Below are 22,282 nucleotides of genomic sequence, written 5' to 3' on the forward strand. Positions count from 1 at the left end.
GTCAGTCTTTCAGGGTTTCTCTACTCCCTTCCCACCTGCAAGCTATAGGTAGCATTTGGGCTTGGGAGGAGTCTTACGTAGCACTGCCATGGTGGGTGGGGGAGAGAAGCTTGGGTTGGCTTACCTCTAAGTCCTTGCTAGTCTTTGCTGCAGGACAGGTCCGGTCTGTTCCCTGGGTACCCTGGGCTGGTGGCCACAAAGAAGGGGCTCTTCCGTTTGGTCTCTTGGGGTTTGTGTTTAATCCTGCCCCTGGTCCTGGCCACTCGCTTCTGGTGGTGGAGTCCTCGCACTCTGTGGCCGTCTTGTCCCAACTACAGATCCCTGCATGTCCCCTGGCATCTCAGTACCACTGTAGCCTCTCACAGGACCCTATGGAACTTCTGGATTCCACGGACACCAAGTACAAGCCTTGAGAAGCCAGAGGCTCTACTTCAGGGCACCTAAACAACCCCCTCAGCCAGGTTAACCCACCTGCCAGTGGTACCATATTGCTGAGGTTTCAATACAAAGGCAGACATGGGGGGAGGGGAGAGCAGGATTGAAATTCTGGTATGTTCATGGGAAGGCAAGAACAAGCCCTATTGCTCTGGGGAATTTCTAGTGTGGGTAGCATGGGAGGTCAGGGATATACATAACTGGCTAGGTTCCTTTTTGCTGTTGTTGTTGTTGGGTTTTCCATTTCTTCCTCCTCCCTGCTCCAGAATAACTTCCAATTTTCTCCCAAGCAGGTAAGAATGCCTCTTATGTCATATTCTAAACTTTTTATTCCTGTAAAATTCCATATTGTTACTCAAAGCATGGTTTTGCTCATGTAAAGGGAACTTTTGAAATTTAGAAGTCCCTTTTTCTCAAAGCTTAGCTTTCACGGTTATCATTTTATTAAGCACTCATGTACACAAAAAGAAATACTAATTTGATGATAAATGCTGGGCAATGACTTCCTTTTTCTTATTGGCATTTACCCATCACCTAAAAACTGGGAAGCATTGATTTGATGGTGACAACCATAATGAATCATGGTTTAAAGGAAGGGGGAAAATTGTATCACTTTAATTGAAAAAATGACACCTGTTAGATATGGGTTGGAGATCACCCACCTTGGTTATCTTAAGTCATTCAGTCATTAAGTGGAACTTAGGAAAAGCGTTAGGGAAGGAAGATGCTTTGCTGAAGGACCTATCAAAGCTTCAAGTGCATCACCAGTGTGTGCTGAGCCTGGGAAAGTGGCACTTAGACAATGACTATGTTAAAACCTTCAAAGATGAGCTTTTCCTGGGCTGTCTGCCTTTCTGGTCACTAGATAATCATCATTCGAAGCATCTACTAATTTCCTTCCTTGTGCATTCATATAAACTCCATGTAAGAGTTGATCAGCAGTCTTCACTGTCTCGTTTTTAAGGAGGCAAACTTCTACTCACTCACCTTGCCTGATTTGAAGACTACAGAAAAGCTGCAATTCTGCCAAACAAAACTTTTTCAGAACTTTACGAAACAACTTAACATTTAACAAACATTCTTTGGGTGCCTACTATGTGCTAGACCCCTGTCCCAAGTACTTGGCATGGCTCTGTTGTAGTAGCATGTATGGAGTTGAAAAGAGAACGTTTGGGAAGAGAAATAGGAAAACAAGGATTGTTGCACTGGAAAAATACCCAATATACCATACCTTTTCAAAATCGTACAGAAGGTATACATTTTAACATTTTCCTCTTTGTACAAATGTTTGCAATTACTGGAATCCATTATGGCTGTGTTCCTGTCAGTACCCTCTGGAAATGCAATGATCTCTTTGGGATGGGGATTTTGCCCTTTTTGATATAAAAATCAAGTACCCATTTTACTCCGCATGAATGTGCAGCACTGGTGATAAAGTTCATTTCTCTTTAGTTGCTATCCTCTCCTGTCTGACTGGTCTCCTCGGTGTTCTCTACTTTACCAAGCTTTATGCAGAAGCGTCCCCCAAGCTCCAGCATCCTCCAAACTCATGGAATCACCTTCTCCGTGGAACCTTCTTTGACTTGTGCAGCCAATGCTCACATGAATTCCCTCTCTGAGTTCCTGCCACATTTCTAGTTACCTTCACATGGTGGGCCTCGGGACTGGGTTGAAGACCGGGTCTACGCCTTAAATTAAATTTCTTTGTATCTTGCATAATGCCAAAAAAAAATGATAGGCCTGTTGTAGGCCTAAATAAATAAGTAGGTAGGGGCGCCTGGGTGGCTCAGCCGGTTAATTGGCCGACTTCGGCTCAGGTCATGATCTCATGGTCCATGAGTTCAAGCCCCGCATTGGGCTCTGTGCTGACTGCTCAGAGCCTGGAGCCTGTTTCAGATTCTGTGTCTCCCTCTCTCTCTGACCCTCCCCCGTTCATGCTCTGTCTCTCTCTGTCTCAAAAATAAATAAACGTTAAAAAAAATTAAAAAAGAAAGAAAGAAAGAAAAATAAATAAGTAGGTAGGTGTAGACTTATTCAGTACACTCAGGGATGATATTAAAATAGTCAAAACCTAGTACAGCATGAACACTGACCATTGAGAATACCACTACCAGCTCATATTGCCTGAATGTCAGCCATGCTGTGTGTGTGTGTGTGTGTGTGTGTGTATGTGTGTGTATCTCAGATGCTCACAATAGTATACAGCATATCCCCCATTTCACAAATGAGAGATGAGGGAACTGAGTTTCAGAGAAGTTCAAATTACTTGCACAGGACCCTAGATCTGTTTCACTCAAAACGGCTCTTTCCACTACACTACCACACTGATTACTACTTGTTGGTGGATCAGGTCCTCTGTCCCCTTGGGCTGAGGTACACTTGAGGAGAGTTGGAGTGATTAGCGAGTGCCAATAACCAGTTCACTTAGACTAAGCCATCTCCGTCATGCATGGTCATGACTAATTGTCATTTACGGCCAGTTTACACACTAATTGCTTGTGTTATACAGATTTGGTCAGAGAAGGTTATCTTTCAAAGCCAAAGTTCTGGTAGCTTGTTGGATGATCCATGGTGGGTCTTGTGAAACCTCTCACTATTCTAATTTTCTATTGTTTATTAAGTGGGAAGAAAATTATACTTGCCTTAAATTCTTCATAAATAATTTTAAAGTGCTTTGACCTTTTTTATTTTTATATAAAAAACTTTAATATAATATATATAATTTTTTAAAAATATAAATTGTGGGGCACCAGGATGGCTCAGTCGTTAAGCATCTGACTTCAGCTCAGGTCATGATTTCATGGTTCGTGAGTTCAAGTCCCACATCTGGTGAGCTCGAGCCCCATTTCGAGTAAGCCCTGATTCTCTCTCTCTCTCTCTCTCTCCCCCTTTCTCTCTCTCTCTGCCCCTCCTGGGATTCTCTCTCTCTCTCTCTCTCTCTCTCTCTCTCTCTCTCTCTTTCTGCCCCTCACTCACTTGCACGTTCTCTCTCTCTCTCAAAAAAAATTGTTTTTATTTTTAACATAAAAATAAGATGTCCTATTGTCCACGAATCTTGTTGGTGATGGAGAAAAGACAAGTAATCTTTTCTCAGTTTGGTCAATCATCAGTAGGGAGTCAATGACACGTTTCAAATAATGACACATTATCATGCAGGAAGGGGAACGATAAGCTCATCAATCCCATTTCCTGGTCCTGCACATTCAGGAACGTTTTATTCCCTCCTTGTTAGGTTGGGGTCATGTGACAGGGTTCTGGGCCCCCCCCCCAAAAAAAATTAGGACAGAAGAATACAAGCTACTTCTAGTCCTGCCCCTTCAAAATATCTTAAACAATAGCCCAGCTTCACTTCCCTTCCGCATTATTTTCAGTCACCACTGGTTTCAGATTCTAGCACCACAGAATGGAAGGAGTTTGGGTTCCTGAGTCACTACCTGGAAGAGAGCCTCCAAGGAGAGCTGCCAGAGTTGGACTGACAGTGGCCTGAGGGAGAAATGAACCTATGTGTGAGATCATGGAGATGGTTGTTACAATAATGGGTATTTATGGCTCTAATATGGAAACTGCTACCAGAAATGGGGTATTGACATAGCCAAATCATATTCCCTGACCGTTATACTATTTTAACTTTACGTATTTAATTTTTTTATTTTACAGACAGAGAGAGAGAAAGAGAGAGAGAGAGTGGAAGAAAGGGGCAGAGCAGGCTCCATGCCTGGTGTGGAGCCCGATGTGGGGCTAGATCTCACGAGCTGTGAAATGACCTGAACTGAAATCCAGAGTCTGACGCTCAACTGACTGACTGACCCAGGTGCTCCTATATTCTTGGGTGCCCCTATACTGTATGTATCACTGGTTTACTAGTTCAGCAATAGGCAGAAAGGCAATTAATACCAGAAAATGGAAGACAGAAATTCAGGTTATGCAGTGACAAATCATTTGGTATACCTATTGCCAGTTATTAATTAGAAGGCAGTCACATGCACAGTTTATACCTTTAGGGGACATGGTTAAAAAACAGAATTTCAGCACTGTTTTTAGTATTACAAGAGATCTAGATATGTATTACAAGGAAGAGATGGTTCAGGAAAGCATCAGGAGTTTGCGAGTGGAAGTAGAATCCAGAATCCAGAAATTTGGGCTCTAGGGTTGGAAACAATGAATTTATTTTAGATTCAGACAGTAAGACACGGTACCAAAAAGGGCTTGAAGTGACAAATATCTAGTAAAAGTTCTCAACTGAACGGAGTCATTTGAGGCAAAAATCAAATCAGGGGTATGGTGTTCCCATCTCTTATTTCTGAGATCCTCAAAGTATTTAGGTAATTATGTTGAGAGAGAGAGAGACATGGAGGAGAAGAGTCAAAGAAAAAAGGTGGATTTGATAACAGTGTCTAGAAAATAACTCTGGGTGTGATTCCTGGCACATGGACCTGACTGGAAGCAAATATATCATATACCTTCTAAGTTTTTGAGGATTGCATTACCAAAGACACCACGGCCCTGGACCTGAAAAGTCCTTCCTTGTTCGAAGCTTAAAATAATTCTTGAGTTCCCAGCCCAGGCCACACTGAGCAGAAGTCAAGCTTTTAAAGTGGCGCTGCTCAGAATGAAGGGTGTTCCCCCAATTTCACCTCACGTGGGGCCAAGGAGAAGCACAAAGAAGGGAGTCCTTTCTAGGGCAAACCCCACACCCCCCATGTCTGGAGGGTATGGACTTCACAGTGCTGACCCGGAAGGGTTTTATCATGGCTGTGAACCATAATGTCACATGTTGTCCATTACTTCCCTCTTTTTTTTTTTTTAATTTTCTTTTTAATGTTTTATTTGTTTTTGAGACAGAGAGAGACAGAGCATGAACGGGGCAGGGGCAGAGAGAGAGGGAGACACAGAATCAGAAGCAGGCTCCAGGCTCTGAGCCATCAGCCCAGAGCCCGACGTGGGGCTCGAAATCACGGACCGCGAGATCGTGACCTGAGCTGAAGTTGGACGCTTAACCGACTGAGCCACCCAGGCGCCCCCATTACTTCCCTCTTGAAATGGATAATTTGTTGTTCTTTTCCTACCATTATAAATGGGTTGTGACGGTGGGGAAGCTGACAAGCAGATAGCTTATCTTTTTAATTTTTTTTTTTCAACGTTCATTTATTTTTGGGACAGAGAGAGACAGAGCATGAACGGGGAGGGGCAGAGAGAGAGGGAGACACAGAATCGGAAACAGGCTCCAGGCTCCGAGCCATCAGCCCAGAGCCTGACGCGGGGCTCGAACCCACGGACCGCGAGATCGTGACCTGGCTGAAGTCGGACACTTAACCGACTGCGCCACCCAGGTGCCCCGACAGCTTATCTTTTTAATATGGAAGTGGTGATTGGATGGGACCTGGAATTGACCTTATTAGGGTGAGGTGAGTGTGCTTTGTGAGTGAAAGGAAGAGTAGAGTAGATATTTGATGTCCAGAAGTGCAGACTGTGGAAAAAAAATCTTTCACTGCTCACCATTTTGAGTTTCTTCTTGAACCCAACGAAGGTTACATCTCCCAGGCTGCCTTGAAGTTAGATGGGCCATGTGCTCCTGAGCTCTGGCCAATGGAATATGAGCAGATGACTGTTACTTCGAGGCCACTTGTATTAAAACCTGATATGTCTTCTTTACTTTTTTTTTTTCATCTGAATAGCTGGAAGCAAAGGACTCCAAGATGGGAAAAGCCACACAATGGAGGGATCCCAGCATGCACCAGATGTTCGTGAGTAAGTAATAGCCTTGTATTGGGTTGTAGTATTCATATTTGGAAATTGTATTTTATAGCCGCCTGCACTGATTACCTTAACTAAGACCCTGTTCTAAACTGAAAACTGGTTGTAAAAGGTGGAAAAGCTCTTATCTCTCTGGAAAGGAGTGAAATCCTCCTCCTTCCCCGTCGTCATCATCACCATCTTCGTCATTGTTCACAAAAATGCTTTTTGAGTATCTGTAACTTGCCAGGCACCATGGCAGAGACTGGAAGGCAAAAAGGAAGGAAACATTGTTCCTGGTCTTGTCCATAATCTGGTGGGAGAAACATCTAAATAAACAAAGAATGACATCAAGAATTAATCCTAAATCTAACACCGTTAACATACGACACAGTTAATTCTGTTTGGAGGTGGGGTGGGGCAGTGAGAGGTACAGATCTGACAGAGGTGACTTACGTATCAGGTGCTAAGGGATGAAGGGGAATTTTCTAGGCAAATAGGACAGGTGGAAGGCATTCTACGTAGAGGAAACAATTAGTGTGAAGGCATGCAGATATGAAAATCAGGAAAATGAAATTGATTTCTATACTTGGAGATGAAAAACATAAATCACTCTTATCATCATCGTCAAATGTATCATCCTACCGTCAAAATTATTCATTAATTTCCATACAGAATGACCACGTGGATTGGATCCCATTCTCCAGAGGATCCTAGCCCAAGAGACCATAGGTAACAGATAACTCACTGACCGGGAGAGTTGCCCTGTAGAAAGCTTCAGAATTTACTTGCTGTGTAATATGGGCCAAATTCCTTGACTTGTCTTTATCTTACTAGTACTGTTGTATCAAAGAGAGAACTCATGTTTATCCTTTCTGACTTGGAGAATTGTTGTGCAAATCCAGTGAATAAAATACGTGAAATCTGGTTTGAAAAAGACATATACGTACCCTAACATAGACGTCCATGTTTTAAAAAGGCAGTCAGTGAAGGAGGGTTGGGGTGGCTCTGGCCGGGGTCATGGCAGTTTCTACTGACATCACATTCAAGGGCATATTTTACTTCTTTCTGGTGGCAGTTGACTGGTATCCTCAGACCCTACCGGGTAGTGTACCTGTGGGCTGTGGCGCACCTGGAGGGAGAGCCGCTCTCGACGGATGAGGACACGCTGACATAGAGAGGTCGGGGTGGCAGTCCAGACCAGGTGACGTTTCCTCAGTGTGCACGAACGCAGTACCACCAGACCAGGAACTGGGATCAAAGTTTAGGAAGGAAATCAACATTTTAGTCAGAGGGTGGCTGGGTTCGGGGAGAGTGGGTAAGGCTCTGAAAAGGAAAACAAATAGATCTGAGGCCTCGTCAGGATGTAGAATATAAGTGAATAGGGGCAAGTGGTTCAGAGCTAAGGTTTTAAACGGGGAAGGCACTGGAGGACCGGCCCACCTGCCAAGCTGGTCTGCAGGCTCCCTGTGGACAAGCGTCTTCTCCGTGGGCTGCCGGATCCAGCTCCTGCTGGTGCTGATTGTTAAATCTTTAGGAAGTTTGCAAGCCAGTCGTTAAAGCGCTGGCAGCGTGCAATCAGAGAGTGTGTGCTCTACGGAAACTGGCAATGACTACAAATCAGAGCTAGTATTTTTTTTTAAGTTTATTTATTTATTTTGAGAGAGATAGAGAGAGGGAAAGAGAGAGAATCCCGAGCAGACCCTGAGCTGTCAGTGCAGAGCCCAGTGTGGGGCTCGAACTCACAAAACGTGAGATCGTGACCTGAGCCGAAATCCAGAGTTGGAGGCCTAACTGGTTGAGCCACCCAGGCACCCCTCGATAGCACATTTTTTGGATAGCACATTTTCATTTATACATAGGCATCGAGGACACAACAGAGACTTACGAACCTCAGTCCTTAAACTGAGAGCTCCAAGTGAAATAAACACTTGGTTAGTTGCTTCCTGCCATCTGCCCTTGTCCTCGTTTTTATGTGTGGGGCATACTTGAGAGATTCAGCATGGCAGTGACTCTCATTCCATCAGTGGCACCTAAGGAGGCTATGCAGCAGGCAGCAGGATACCATCGGTCCCCTTGATTGGAAATAAGTGCCTCAAATACCCCATTTTCTCCTGGTGATCCATCTAGAGCTGCGATCCATGCAGTTCTCTAAAACCTTCTTAAGCCTATTTAGATTATCATAATCTATAACCTTGCAAGGACACAAGTCCCCCATAGGCAGCTACTTTGTGAAGGAGTATTTCCATGTCTTTGAGATCCTAAACCTGCCTCGTTGAAGCATGAATGCTTCTGTTATTTTCTTTTATCATTACAATAGACATTTATCTAAAGTAATACGTTTGCAGCTCAAGTAGTTCTAAATTGTACATTTCCGGTTTAGCCAACTTCTCCAAAATATTTCAAGGCAGCCGCAACCACAGATTTCAATTCCAGGATTCTTTCTTTGCCCATTCTTCTCTCTCTTTCCCAAGTAACTTCCTTCAGATGCGGTTCGAGATAGATTTTACCCTCCTTATATTTTGTCCACTGCCCTGTAGGCAAAATCTGCTGCCTCCTGGTCAGATCCAATGCTCTCTTTACGCGAAACATCTTGCCGTTATGAATTTTCTCAGGAAGACTTCTTATGGCCTCTCTCTCATCATCATTCTTGTATACTGTATCATCTCACAGGAACTGGACTTTCTTGAACCCTGGAGCATTGTAATACCATTTTCAAATACCCTCCAGCCACCGACTTGGTGCTGGAGCAGCAGGCCTGCTCGCCATTTTGACCTAAGACTGAAGCACTGAATGCTTCCAGTATTTTGAGATGGGGTAAGCCACTTTGTTTTTACCTCTTGAGAGCTTAAAGACTGTGACTGAGTTCTAGAGCTTTCTCTTCATGATCTAGGCCTCTCTGGTATTACCTAACTAAAAGTCGCTAGTGATGCATCTGAGGAGTTCGTGCCGAGCAAAACCCAGCCTAGAGACTTGGGTGACATTGTGGCCCATCCAGCCTATCGATAAATCCTTCAAGCTTTAACCCTGCCCTCCACCTCCCCCCCTACTTTACAATGCCCTCTCTTTTAGGAGAAGGATGGCAGAATTACTTTGCATTGGAATTAATGGTATAAAGAGCTACCTTCTCATCTGAGTAATGCTAATTCACCTCCATCCCTGGTCATTTGCTACCTATTAGAAATATCCTGACAGCCTGCATCTCATTACCATTGTAGCAGGTCGGACTCCCAAGAATAACCTTCTAAGGAGGATGAAATGTACGCCAGTGGCATCTAATACCAGGGCATTCACATTCATATTTTTAGCAGCATATATCAGTTAGCCCAACCTTTAGTGTACTCTATGTACTTTTAATAATCTCCATAAAAGCCTGATTTCCAATCCCTGGGCTCAAGCTGACAGTGTAAATAAAATCACCCAAATCCACAGGGTAAGAGAAATGAAAATGACAAGGATTAAAATTTGGTCAAACCTCTTTCTTTTTAAAAATTCTGCTTCCCTTCCAATTGGATCACGACCCTCTGTGTGCTCAGCTTAAGACCAGACGGTATGCTTTCACTTTTATTCCTCTCTGCAGCAGGCTTACAGTATTTAGTGAGAGTCTGTAAAGAATGTGTGCTGGGTAGAGAGTTAATACCATAATCCCCTATCGTTGGGGTCAAATGCTGAATAGAGCAAAAGAATTAGAAAACATGTTACATACAATGGCAGGAAAAAAAAGCATCAGCACGCTGTTCTGTGAACGCTAGCATTCATCACCCACAAGCGATGGCCATGAGGTAACAGAGTGCGTGAGAGACGCGGACTTGAAGTCTAGTTGTGCACGGAAGCCAAGCTGGAGGAGACTTGAGCATGAGTCTTCATACCCATATACCCTGGGAGGTATTTGTCACCATTCTTCATTGCTTCTTTCCAAGTACCTGCGTGGATTTAGTTCCTAAGTAACACATTGAGCCACTAAATTGTTTCACGGAGCTGAACCTTCAGCGATCTCTTTTTACTCTTCAGCAGTGGGTGTGAATATTGTTCTCAAAGTGCTGTAATACATCTGTCTCTGGAGAATTCTCTTAATGAACGAGTAGAAATTTGAGGCACTGCAGGCAAAAAGGGTTGCACAGCCACCTCCCATTGTACCTTGGGAAAGTCAACTGAACTCCCCTGGAGTAAGATTACAAGCAAATAAATAACTTTGTCTGGAAGTTCTATACAGGGAACTTGCGTGCGTGCGTGTGTGTGTGTGTGTGTGTGTGTGTAAATGGTTTAAACATAAAGTGACAAGTCAAATTTATTTTAAATGTTAAATTTTTTTTAATGTTTTCTAAGAGAGAGAGAGACACAGAGAGAGCGTGAGTGGGGCAGAGAGAGAGGGGGAGACACAGAATCCGAAGTAGGCTCCAGGCTCTGAGATGTTAGCACAGAGCCCGACACGAGGCCTAAACCCAGGAACCATGAGAGTATGACCTGAGCCGAAGTCGGACACTTAACCGACCCTTAGATACCCGGGTGTCTCCCAAATTTTATTTTAAATAATACTCTTTGAAGTAGTAACTATCATGTCAGCAATTTAGAATTTTTGTTTACGTTTACATTTACATATAGTAAAATTCTTTGGGGTGTAGAGTGCTATAGTTTTGACAAATGCAGAGTTGTGGAAACATCACCCCAGTCAAGATACGGCACAGTTCCATCACCCCCAACAATCCCTTGTGCTGTTTCTTTATAGTCAACCCTTTACCCCCAACCCTACAAATCTTTTTTTAATTTTTTTTTCAACGTTTATTTATTTTTGGGACAGAGAGAGACAGAGCATGAACGGGGGAGGGACAGAGAGAGAGGGAGACACAGAATCGGAAACAGGCTCCAGGCTCTGAGCCATCAGCCCAGAGCCTGACGCGGGGCTCGAACTCACGGACTGCGAGATCGTGACCTGGCTGAAGTCGGACGCTTAACCGACTGCGCCACCCAGGCGCCCCACCAACCCTACAAATCTTAAATCCTTATGTAGGATTTTACATAGGTATATCTTGTACAATGACCAGGATGATAACCTGAAATCATATTTTTATATATTTACGTGTAACAAAATAAAAATAAACCAAAACAATAGCATCTGCACCTTTTAAACAAGGACATATTTATATTTAATTTATATTTATATTTATTTATAAATACATAAATAACTAGAAAGCCAGTGTTCTCCGATCAAAAAAGGCTTACTTATTGCTCAGTAAATTCAGCGGACACAGGGACAGTAACCTAACCCACTATTGTATCAGCATGAACAAAAGTGTTTATTAAATGTATATTGAATTGATTGTTAAGCCATGGGTTGAGTAATGGTTTTAAGTTCATGACAACCATAACTAAAAATGTGACATTCACAGTGTTGCAATTGTACCTTAAAGACGGCCAAAGAAGGAGAAGTGAGGTATAAGAAAGAGGGGGAAAGATTGTGTGTGTTTGTGCACATGTGCACGTAAGAGATTATATCACCAATTTGCTAGCTTACAAATGATAAAAACGGAATTGTTTTTGCACATGACCATTATTATATGTGTCTGTGACTCAGTGATTAAAAGTTAATGGCCTTAAAGAGAAAACTATTAGAAACATTAACTAGGGTTTTGAGTTATATTTGTGAGGATAATCTTTGTTTACTTAAAGAAGACAGCAGGATTTCTATGAAAATACTGAGTAAGATTGGAGTCTAACCAGGAGGCATAAGACATGTTATGAGTAATTCAGCATATCTTCCCTTTCCTGCAGGGCATGCTGACTAAATTACTAAAGAAATCTTATTTTCAAGCAAATACATCGTTATTGTTTAAAACAGAAGTATGAACATGTCCTTAATTTTATCCATTATCTTACCTACATTTCTGTGAGCCCAAGGTCAGACTATCGGTCTTCTTTACTGGCCACTCCTCTTCTCCTTAATATTCCTTTCCTCGTACTTTCATTTTCATGGAGAAATCATTTATATTCAAAATTAGATAGAGACTCTCAGTCTACATCTCCAACCCAGGTTCCCTCATGTGTTACGGACACATACTTCCAGCTTTCTACTTGATATCTCTCCCCGGATAGCCCACAAGCCCAAACTTAAATTGTCTCGAATGAAGCTCATTATCCATCAAATCGAATGGTTCCTCCCCCATAGAATTTTCCATATGCTTCCACTAGCTCTTATCTCACTTCCTGTTTCTTTCACTGGACTGAAGGCGATGAACGTGCGTCTTTTCCCTAGTGCCTGGCACGGTGCCTGGCATCTGGTAGGCATTTATAAATATTTGTGGAAGGAATGAGTGCACATGACACTCATATGCATATAAATAGGGATTTATTTCCACCCTAAACCCCAATGTTTATGAATGGTTTTTAAATGGATGAGTAGCTCTGATAGACATATAGATATAAGTATTTATTCTCACATCAACCACCAACTACTATATCTACATGAGGTCTGGAGATCGAATAATGTCTGTTTTATGCAGCAAGGAATATAATTCGCACATTTCAGGTTTCTTTCCTATTTTTTCTCACACTGAAATCCTATTGTGTTTGAATTCAGTATTATAACAGAAGCATTTTTCTGTGTCTTAGAAAGTCCCAGACATTATTTTTACTGATAGAAAAATTATGCCTTGAAAAGAAGTTCTTCAGGGGCGCCTGGGTGGCTTAGTCGGTAAGCGTCCGACGTCAGCTCAGGTCCCATGGTTCGTAGGTTCGGGCCCCGCATAGGGCTCTATGCTGACTCTGGGCTGAGGGCTTGGGGCCTGGAGCCTGCTTCAGATTCTGTGTCTCCCTCTCTCTCTGCTCCTCCCCCACTCACACTCTGTCTCTCTCTCAAAAGTAAATGAACATCGAAAAAATTAAAAAAAAGAAAAGAAAAGAAGTGCTTCATGCTTACTCCAAAAGATGAGTTTGCAACATCATAAGGACCTCATGTAGCGCCTACTTCTATTCAACCATCTCTGCTTTCCACCAGTGATTCTCAAAGTGTGGTCCCCGGACCAGCAGTATCAGCATCATCTAGGAACTTGTTTGACATGAAAATTCTTGGGCTCCACCCCACACTTTCTGAGTAAGAATCTCAGGCCAGCGGCCCAACAATCTGTGCTTTAACAAGCTCTCCAGGTGATTTCAATGTACAAACAATTTTGAGAATCACTTTCATACCCTTGCCAGTGGAAGAACCCTCCTGAACTCTTTCCACCCACTTCCCCTGTCAGTTAGGTCCCTTATTAGTCCCACATCATGTTTGGGTTGGAAAATGCCTTCTATGTTTGATAATGACTCTTTAGAACAGGGCATGGCTTCCTGTACCTAAAACATAAATATAAATGTGGTGCAAGGCAGTAGTTTTTTTAAACTCAGTTTTAACATCAGCAATATTCTTCAGATGAAATCCTAAACAGAAGCCGTGTGCGCGTGCATGCATGTGTGTTGGCTAAAAAGGAATTACTGTGATTGGATATAGTTGAGGGGGTGGGGGGAAACAGAGTTCCCATACGCCACTAGGCGCCCTCCCACCCAACGCTTTTTCCCATGCCATCTCCAGGGAATAGAACTTGAAAATTGCAGAAGCAGTGGAATAGATGAACAGTTGGGAGATCTGGGCTCTAGTTTCTTTCTTTGGGCCATTCATTTGGCATCTCTGAGCCCCATGTTCGTTGTCTGAACATGACGAGTAATATGTAATTCTTTATCCAGTTGGAAGTTTATTTATTTTTTCATTTTTTATTGCTTAGCTTCTGATAGCAAGAGATCCCGGCTGTCTTGAAAGGTCTCCCTTCCTTGGAGACGCAGGAATAAATGTTGGCCTTGCCATTTGCTTGTCTTCTGTCTTCTACTTCAGTATTGACTTCCAGGCATTAATGAATAAACAGGGCCAGGCTGCTGTCATTAGGAGTGCCAATAAAGAGAAGAAAATCTTCCACCAGAGTCACATTAACATTGAACAGATTTTCAACCCCAGCATTTGACTGGGAATGTGGGCTGGTGATAAGGGCATATGTGAAGAATTTAGAGAGTAGCACAACATAGTTGCACTGGCCTTTTCTGCAGCCTTCCCTCCATGTTCTCTTTCTGCCCCTGTTCTTCTTCCTTCCCCTCCTTCCTCTCCTCCTCTTCCTCAGAGAGCTTGCAGAGCACTGGCTTACAGTCACTCTCCCCATATTACATCACCTGACTCTATGTCTTTGTGACTCCCAAGGTCAAAATCTATGATGGGAAACCAAATGTGTAGGTGCCCCTAAGTATCACGAGTGTTACTTTCACACTCCCTCTTGCAGAGATCTCTGGATTTCCCTCTTCTCTCTCTCTGATCTTCTCTTCCTCAATTCAGTTCCCCTGACTCTGTCTGAGGCCACCTAGAGACAGCTCTAAGTTTACTGGTCAGAACTGTGCTATCCCATTGCTATAGACTGAGATATTTGTATCCCTCCAAAATTCGTATGTTGTGATGGTGTTTGTGGGGGTGGGACCTTTGGGAAGTGCTTAGTCAGGAGGACGAGCCCTTATGAATGGTAATGGTGCCCTTCTAACAGATCCCAGAGAGATCTCTCATCCCTTCCACTGTGTGAAGATACAGTGAGAAGACAGCCATGTATGAACCCAGAAGCGGGCCCCTCACCAGACACCAAATCTGCCAGCGCCTTGGTCTTCGACTCCAACCTCCAGAACCGTGAGAAATATTGTGTAGCCAGAACAGAATAAGGCACCGGCTCTTCTGTAAAGCAGGGTCTGCGTGTGTGAGGAAGGGGATGGTGGTAATGGAGCAATGGGGACCTGTGGGGTGAGGTGGGCACAGTGTCGTGTTCTCGAAACTTTACTCCCATAAAGTCTCCTATGACTTTCCTGGAAAGAAGGTCATTCTGGCCTCTGCTCGGCAAACGGCGAGGGGCTCATTCTCTGAGATGCGGAGACCTCGCTCCATCCGTCATCCCCTGGTGTGTCAGAGGTTCTGACAGAAATACCAGACGCACTTTAATTGAATTTGTGGACCAAAAATGGCCTGACAGGGAAAGCATGTTGATAAGAATCTATGTTATAGCTTACATTTTACATTAGACGGTACTACTTAGGCACATAAAATTCTTTTTTAAATGGGATTTAAAAAGTGGAACCTATATGTCTGTGCTCTTGTTTGCTTTTATCATATGGAAGACGAAAGTACTTGACTGCTTGGTCTGGACAGCTGGTAGCCTTATCCATCCTTTTCCTCTCTCTCCTGTGTTTTCAGCTCCCCGCCCCCAAGGTTCAGTCTCCATTTTCCCCTCTGCATGTAAATGAGTACAAATCTTATCTCACCTATCTTTTGCCCTTGTGCTTCCCCTTAGCCCCTAGTCTACTTCTCTTTTCCTCTCAGTCAAGCTCTTTGAGATAAGGCTTAATACTTGGGGTCCACAGCGGGGCCCCTGCTGTCTTTCTCACAACCACCCATGAATCCCCAGGCTTCCATTACTTCCAACCCCCGTTTGGGTCACCCGTCTCAAATCCTACAGCAACACTTCAGTCATTATCACGTTTGGTCTCCCTAAAAAAAAAAAAAAAGCTGATTATTTCCTTCTTGAGTCTCTTCCCTCCTTCAGAGTCCACGGCCCTACTCTCTGCCGGTTTTCTTTATAGCTCAGTAATTCATTCTCCTCAGCCTTTGCTGATCCTTTAAATGTTGGTGTTCCCTGAAGTTCTGTCTTCTGCCTCCTGCTTTTCTGTGCTATTTGCTCATCCTGGGCCAAACCATCCACATCCGGGGGCTCAGCCCTCACCTACGCGCTGACGGTTTCCAGACCTATACCCGCAGCCCAGGCCTGCCTTTCTTGGGCTCCACACATACTTATCTTCGAATGTCTCCATTTAATAGGTTCCTCAGACTTAGGTCTGTTAACAAATTCAAAATATCATCTTAACTTTTAAGCTCTGCTCCTTTTGCTTGAGGGACAACACCATCTGCCCACCCAAGTGAGAAACAGAGACTCATCCCAGACCTGGCTACACATAAGTTCCATCAATCAGATCCTCCTAATATTACATTTGACGTGTTTTTTTTTTTTTCTTTCTACTGTCTCCACCAGCTACGATCACTACTGCCTCAGATTTAGTTCAGACTGTGTCCACTTTTCACCTGGGCCAATGCCTTCTGGGCTCCCTGCCTTCAGTCTCTCACACTTCCACGTCACCCTACATCTACTCTCCAGATGATCTTTCTCAAAGGTCTAGATTGATGTTGTCCAGGATAGTAGCCTTTAGGCACACACAGCTACTTAATTAAAATTAAGTAAAATTTAAAACGCCTCAGTCATGCTAGCCACAGTTTAAGTACTTCATAATTAGCCCAAGTAGCTAATGGCTATCTACTGAACAGTACAGATAGAGAGCATTTCCATCATTGCAGAAAGTTCGACCGGATACGGCTAGTCTAGAATGTGATGTAATCATGTCTTCTCTCTGCTTGCTTCCGTAATGATTCCCCACATACTTCAGATGAAACTCCAGACTCACTAGCTTGGCAAGTAAGTCCCTGCTTTTGGTGCAGTCTCCCTGTCGCCGCCCCCTCCACTTGAACCTGTGCCTTCATCGTGTCAACCCACTGCGCCCATCCCCACGCCTCTGTGCTTTTGGTTATGCTGTTTCTGCCGCTCGGAAGGGCTGCCTTTCTCTGTCCCTTGAGAACTCTTGTTTGTTCTTCAGACTCAATTCCGGCATCAGTCCTTCTGTGAAGCTTTCCCTTGCCTTTCCAGGCAGAGTTTAGGCTCAACCTTTTTATGATTTCCACTGGCAGCTTGTAGTGCTAGGACACTCATTGTTCAAAAGAAAAATCTATTGATTCAGCATGAAAGCCTGCATAATACTCCCTTCCCCCAACACAACCATGTCCTGATCTCCCAAACTTGTGACTGTGTTACCTTACATGGTAAAAGCGCCCTTTGCATTTGTGACTGAGTTAAGCATCTTGAGATGGGGGAGGTTGTCATGGACTATCCAGACAGGTCCAATGGTAGAATCAGAAAGGTTCTTGTAAGAGGGTCGCAGGGATGTCAAGATGGATGCAGAGTTTGGAGTGATTTACTTTGAAGATGCAGGAAGGGGCCGTGAGCCAAAGAATGAAAGTAGCCTCCGGAGGCTCTAAGAGTCAAGGGAACAGATTCTTCCCTAGAACCTCCAGAAGGAACACAGCCCTGCTGACCCATTTGGGACTTCTGACTTGTAGAACTATAATAGAATAACTTTATATTCTTTTAAATCACTAAATTGGTGGTCATTTGTCACAGCAGCAATAGAAAACCAATATAGTCACCCTTTCATCTATCCATCCATCCATCCATCTATACCACATACTTCACATAGATTTACCGAGTGACTGTCTTGTGCCAGACCCAGTATTGTATGCTAAGAATACAGTAATGAAAAAGATCCAATTATTGTTGGGGAAGGTGTGATGTAGGGGCAAGGGAGAAGGCAGGAGTCCTGAAACCTGGAATTGTGAAGGGCTGCCGTCCAAAGTTGAGGCTGTTTCCTGTAGAGTCATTAAAGGTCTTTTGCCTTATTGGATCATGATTGGATCTTGGGCTGCCCTAATGTGGAAATGGGTTGATGCTCACACACCAGGAAGATGCACCAGGCTGCTCGTAATATCTAGGTGAGAAATGATGAAGGCCGCTAGGAAAGTGGATCTGGTAATATTTGGGTAGCATTGCAGAGGTAGAATTGATGGGGTTTTGTGATCAATTAGATACTGTGCCTGAGCGACAGAATCCAAGATGACTCTGCTCCAAGATGACTCTGAGAACGGGTGACTCTAAGCTCAGTGCCTGGCACACAGTGGATAAGAAACAATTGTCTTGAATTGAATTGTGTGGCAAGAAGACAATGGAGTAGATCATCACTGGGAGGGAAGGATGATGCCAATGAATCTGCACAGTGGAGGAAAATAAATAGAAGAATGTGTGTGTGTGTGTGTGTGCGTGCGTGTGTGTGTGTGTGTGTGTGTGCAGGGTGCTAGGAGAAGGATGTGAAATGTGTGCCCTGCCACCCCGTATGATTTTTACTGCCCAATTTAAGCTTTTGTGCTTTAAACCAGAACCATGTTCAGGGAGAAAATTGAGAAAACCATACAACCACCTTGAAGATGTCAGATTTCTCTCAATGGCGAGTTTAGCTACCGTTTTGATCTGAAATGGTTTTGAGCAGGGGAGGGAGAACAAGTCGTTTGGGGCGATTTTTGGTGCATTTGTTGTATCACTCTGGAAGGAGGGTAATGCCTCTGCTTTCTTCCTCTACGCATTCCCCTGTGCTGTGGGCAAGCCTGATGTCCAAACCCAGGAGTCTTCTCTGGCACCGTGTGGGATTATTTAGGACCCCGTGCCCAAGACCAGTGAACACATGGTGCTGAATGTTTACTATATTGAAAGGGTACTTAGGATTTCTGCTCCTCAGAGTGGCATCCTGTTCCACACTGATGGGAAAATAGACACAATTATTTAGCAAAGGCCCTGAAGCCCTGGTTTCCCACCAGCCTTGCTCTGTGGCGTATTGACTGTGTCCCCAGTCGAGTAGAGCCCGTGGCGAGTGAAAAATCTCTTCTTTGATTTGAATAAACCTCTTCTTTGATTTGTGTTCACGCAGAATGTTATTCTTTTTTTTTCAGTTTTTAAATGTTGATTTATATTTGAGACAGAGAGAGAGAGAAAGAGAGAGAGAGAGAAAGAGAGCCTGAGTGGGGGAGGGACAGAGAGAGAGAGGGAAACAGAGAATCTGAAGCAGGCTCTAGGCTCTGAGCTGTCAGCACACAGGGCTTGAACCCACACGAGCTGTGAGATCATGACCTGAGCTGAAGTCGGACACTTAACCGACCGGGCCACCCCTATTCTAACAGATATTTATTGTGACTCTGTGGACTGAGGGAAGGGGAAGAGTCTTATGGTCTAGTTAGTTTGGAAAATCTTGTGTTTAACAAATGTACTGAAGTCTGCAGGACTTCTCAGAAGCTTTACTTTACAAATAAACCCTGTGAATGTCTGAGAGAGAGGTAAAGATTTTCCTAAACCTATTTGACTCCAGAGCACTATGAAAATTATGTGGCAAAGTGTTCCATGCAACAGAATTTGTTCAGAAAGCGTTGTCCTACTGAAGTAGCAGATGTCCAAGGTGTTCCTGTATGCCCAGCACACTCAGCAGGAGGCCACGATGATGACATTGAGCCATTAGCCATCTTCACAAAGCCTCCAATGGGCATGAATTGCTAAAGATAGACTGAGATGGTAATCGGACGAATTTTGGTGCTGTCGTTCTGACACTTTTAGTTTGGGTTTGGACTCACTTTGCTGATGAGCCAGGATGCAGTTCTAATTCAGAGGCACTTCTATCACCGTTCCATACCTTACCACACGCATCATCTCCTTCCCCCTCCCCTCAACTGTCTTCTTATAATAAAACAATCCATGCCGGTTTCCTTCTTAAAAACTGTTTTCAAAATACTTCGAAAACACTAGGTCATTTTCTTTGGGTATCGGAGCATAATACAATAGTATCTTATTACTTACGTTCTGTGTTTCCTAATCCTCTGTGACTCCAGATGCATAGCATTTTGTGGTTTGGGGGGATTTTTATCATCTGGAATTTCATTTGATCCTTAAAACAACTTCCTAAGGAGGAGATGGTGAAATCGTGTTGTCTTAGTCTGTGTGAGCTGCTATAACAAAGCACCGCAGACTGGATGGCCTAGAAGCAGCAGAAACTTTTTGCTCCCAGTTCTGGAGGCCAGAAGTCCAAGAGCAGGGTGCCAGCATGGTGAGACTACTGGTGAGAGCCCCTCCTGGATTGGAGACAGCTGCCTTCCTGCTTCGTCCATGCAGAGTGGACTAGGCTAGGGGTCTCTTTCATAAGAGCACGAATCCCATTCATGAGAACTCCACCTTCGTGACCAAATCACCCCCCGAGGCCCCCAGCTCCTAACACCTGTCACCCTGGGCATTAGGTTTCAACATAATGAAATCTGGAAGGACACAAACATTCAGCCTATAGCGCCCAGTGTAGAGACAAGTGAAGCAAATGACATATTTGGGTGCCTAGTTTGTGGAACTAAGCGTTTTACATACCTGAGCTGGCTTAGAGCTCCTCTCCGCTCTATGTATTAGGACATGTTATCCTCATGTTAGAAATGAAGACCCTCGAGGCTAAGAGAGTGAGGAACTTCTCCAAGGTCACGTAACTTGTAAAAGGAGGTCTGGTAGTTTAAGCACATGATCGTTTAGCCCCCAAATCCACTCTCTTTCCACTGTGGCCTCCTTAAAGAGGAAGCTGAGACCAAGGGCAGGGAAAGATTGCCCAAGTTCACACAGGGAGTTTGGGAAAGCGCTAATTCACTTGACTTTTAGTCCAAGGGCCTCTCTTCTACATATTTTTGCCAGGTCACTGGAGGGCATTTTCGAGAATAAGTAATGACCTGTGAAATGTCACTGACAGCAGCAACAATAACAACCAAAGGAAAGCAGCGGGGGAGAGGGAAAATGCAGGGCCTCGAAATCTCCCCGCCCGGCCCTCAACATCCTCCGTGCTGCAAAGTAGAAGTGAGCCTGCATTTCTGAGAAAAATGCCACCCAAACCGTGTTCTCTTTTGTCACATAGGTGAGGGGCTGCGGACGGCTGTGATATGGATGAGGAGTTTTGGCTCTCCTCACCTCGTCTTGTCATGGCCAAAAAGAAAATAGAGCAAATCCCCTCCCTCCCCACCAGCCCCCTCTAGGGATACCTACTGTTTCCACTAATCAGATGCATGCGATTCAGAAGCGTTTAGCAGGTTTCTCCTATGGGCGAATCCCTGTGCTGGTGTCATGGGGACAGCAACGGAGGTGAGTAGGGCACGTTTTCTCAGTCCGAATGGAGAGGCTGGGTGTGAAAAGCACTACTGAAGAGGTACAAACTGTCGGGAAAGCAAGACTCGAGGCACTTAAGGGGATTAAGAGGGAGTCTTGGGCATTTAGCGCACATAATGTTCACCGTAATCACTCAGAACAATTACTGAGGGTGTCCTGCTTGCATTTACCGTGTACTTAGCTCGTGGGGCAGTGTGGGGGGGGGGAGGTGGTATTTGCTGTGTAGCCCCTAGCACACAACAACGGTGGGGCAAATTTTTGTTGCCACTTTCCCAAACCCACAGCCCTTCGAAAGCTTTCCTTGAGACCAGGTTGGCACAGAAAGGTAGTTATGTTTCTATATCCTAATTCCACCCTGAGGGCTCCATGACCCGCACGCCACAGGAGAGTGAATCCTGAAGCAAAAGAGAAGTGGCCCGGTCCGTACTGTGTTGTTGAGTTCCAGCCCTCTTCTCGGGAGCTGAGAGCGATTGCGTTCCTCTTCCTCCCTCTGTTTCCCCAGTGTCCCTTCCCCTCTTTAATGCAGTGGGGGGGGCAGAGTCTGCACCTGGGCCTCGCACAGGGTCGCTGCTGGTGGGAATCATGGCAAAAATCCTTCTGCTTCCTTTCTTGTTCACTGAGGCTCTGAGGGCTGGGCAGAAATAGAGTGGCCCAAAGGGGAAATCTAATGGATGGAGCAAAGGCCAGGAGGAGTCAAGGTAGCAGAATCTCTTTCCATCTGTTGGGATTATTTTATTATTCATGTATTCGTGTCTTCGGCTGTTGAATGAGGATCTGTAGGCCAGGACTGACTTCGGTGATTCACAAAAACTTTGAAGATAACTAGGGGAATATGGAAAAGGCTCCTCAAAGAAGAAAAGGCACTTTATAAATCCAAGGCAGTTACACTGTCTTGGGTGACAAATTCCAATGGGCTCATTCACATTGGCCGCACTTAGGCGTGCCAGTGCCCAGTGATTTCCCCTCTTGCGCATTTAGGCTTCCAGATCGTTAGGCCGGGAGAAGTGAGTGCTTCCCCTGGGGAGATACAGAGTCACTACTCCGCTATTCTCCCAACCTTGCCGTTGACTCAGGGAATCTCTGAGAATCTCTGGAAGGGACTTCAACAGTCATTTAGTCCAGCTGCCAGCGTACATTCCCTTGGTGAGTAGACGAGTGGGAATGCAAAGTAAAAGGGCATTAATTCTCACTTATTTGGAGACAGATTGTCCACAGGCATGGAGTGCACGATTTGT

At 44.4% G+C, this 22,282-nt stretch overlaps 1 protein-coding gene and 1 pseudogene across 1 annotated transcript in view; one reads left to right on the top strand and one right to left on the bottom strand.

The window, feature by feature from the left end:
- LOC109495639 (collagen alpha-1(II) chain-like) overlaps positions 1-22,282 on the top strand; it is a 169,134-nt gene that overhangs the window by 93,694 nt on the left and 53,158 nt on the right. Inside the window, exon 6 of the mRNA XM_045048628.1 lies at positions 6,111-6,183. The gene's annotated coding sequence lies outside the window, so the exon portion shown is untranslated. The remainder of the gene's footprint in view (positions 1-6,110; positions 6,184-22,282) is intronic.
- On the bottom strand, positions 8,595-8,937 carry LOC101081694 (annotated as a pseudogene).

Source organism: Felis catus, chromosome F1, assembly GCF_018350175.1.
Source record: "Felis catus isolate Fca126 chromosome F1, F.catus_Fca126_mat1.0, whole genome shotgun sequence".
In the NCBI taxonomy this organism is placed as follows: Eukaryota; Metazoa; Chordata; class Mammalia; order Carnivora; family Felidae; genus Felis; species Felis catus.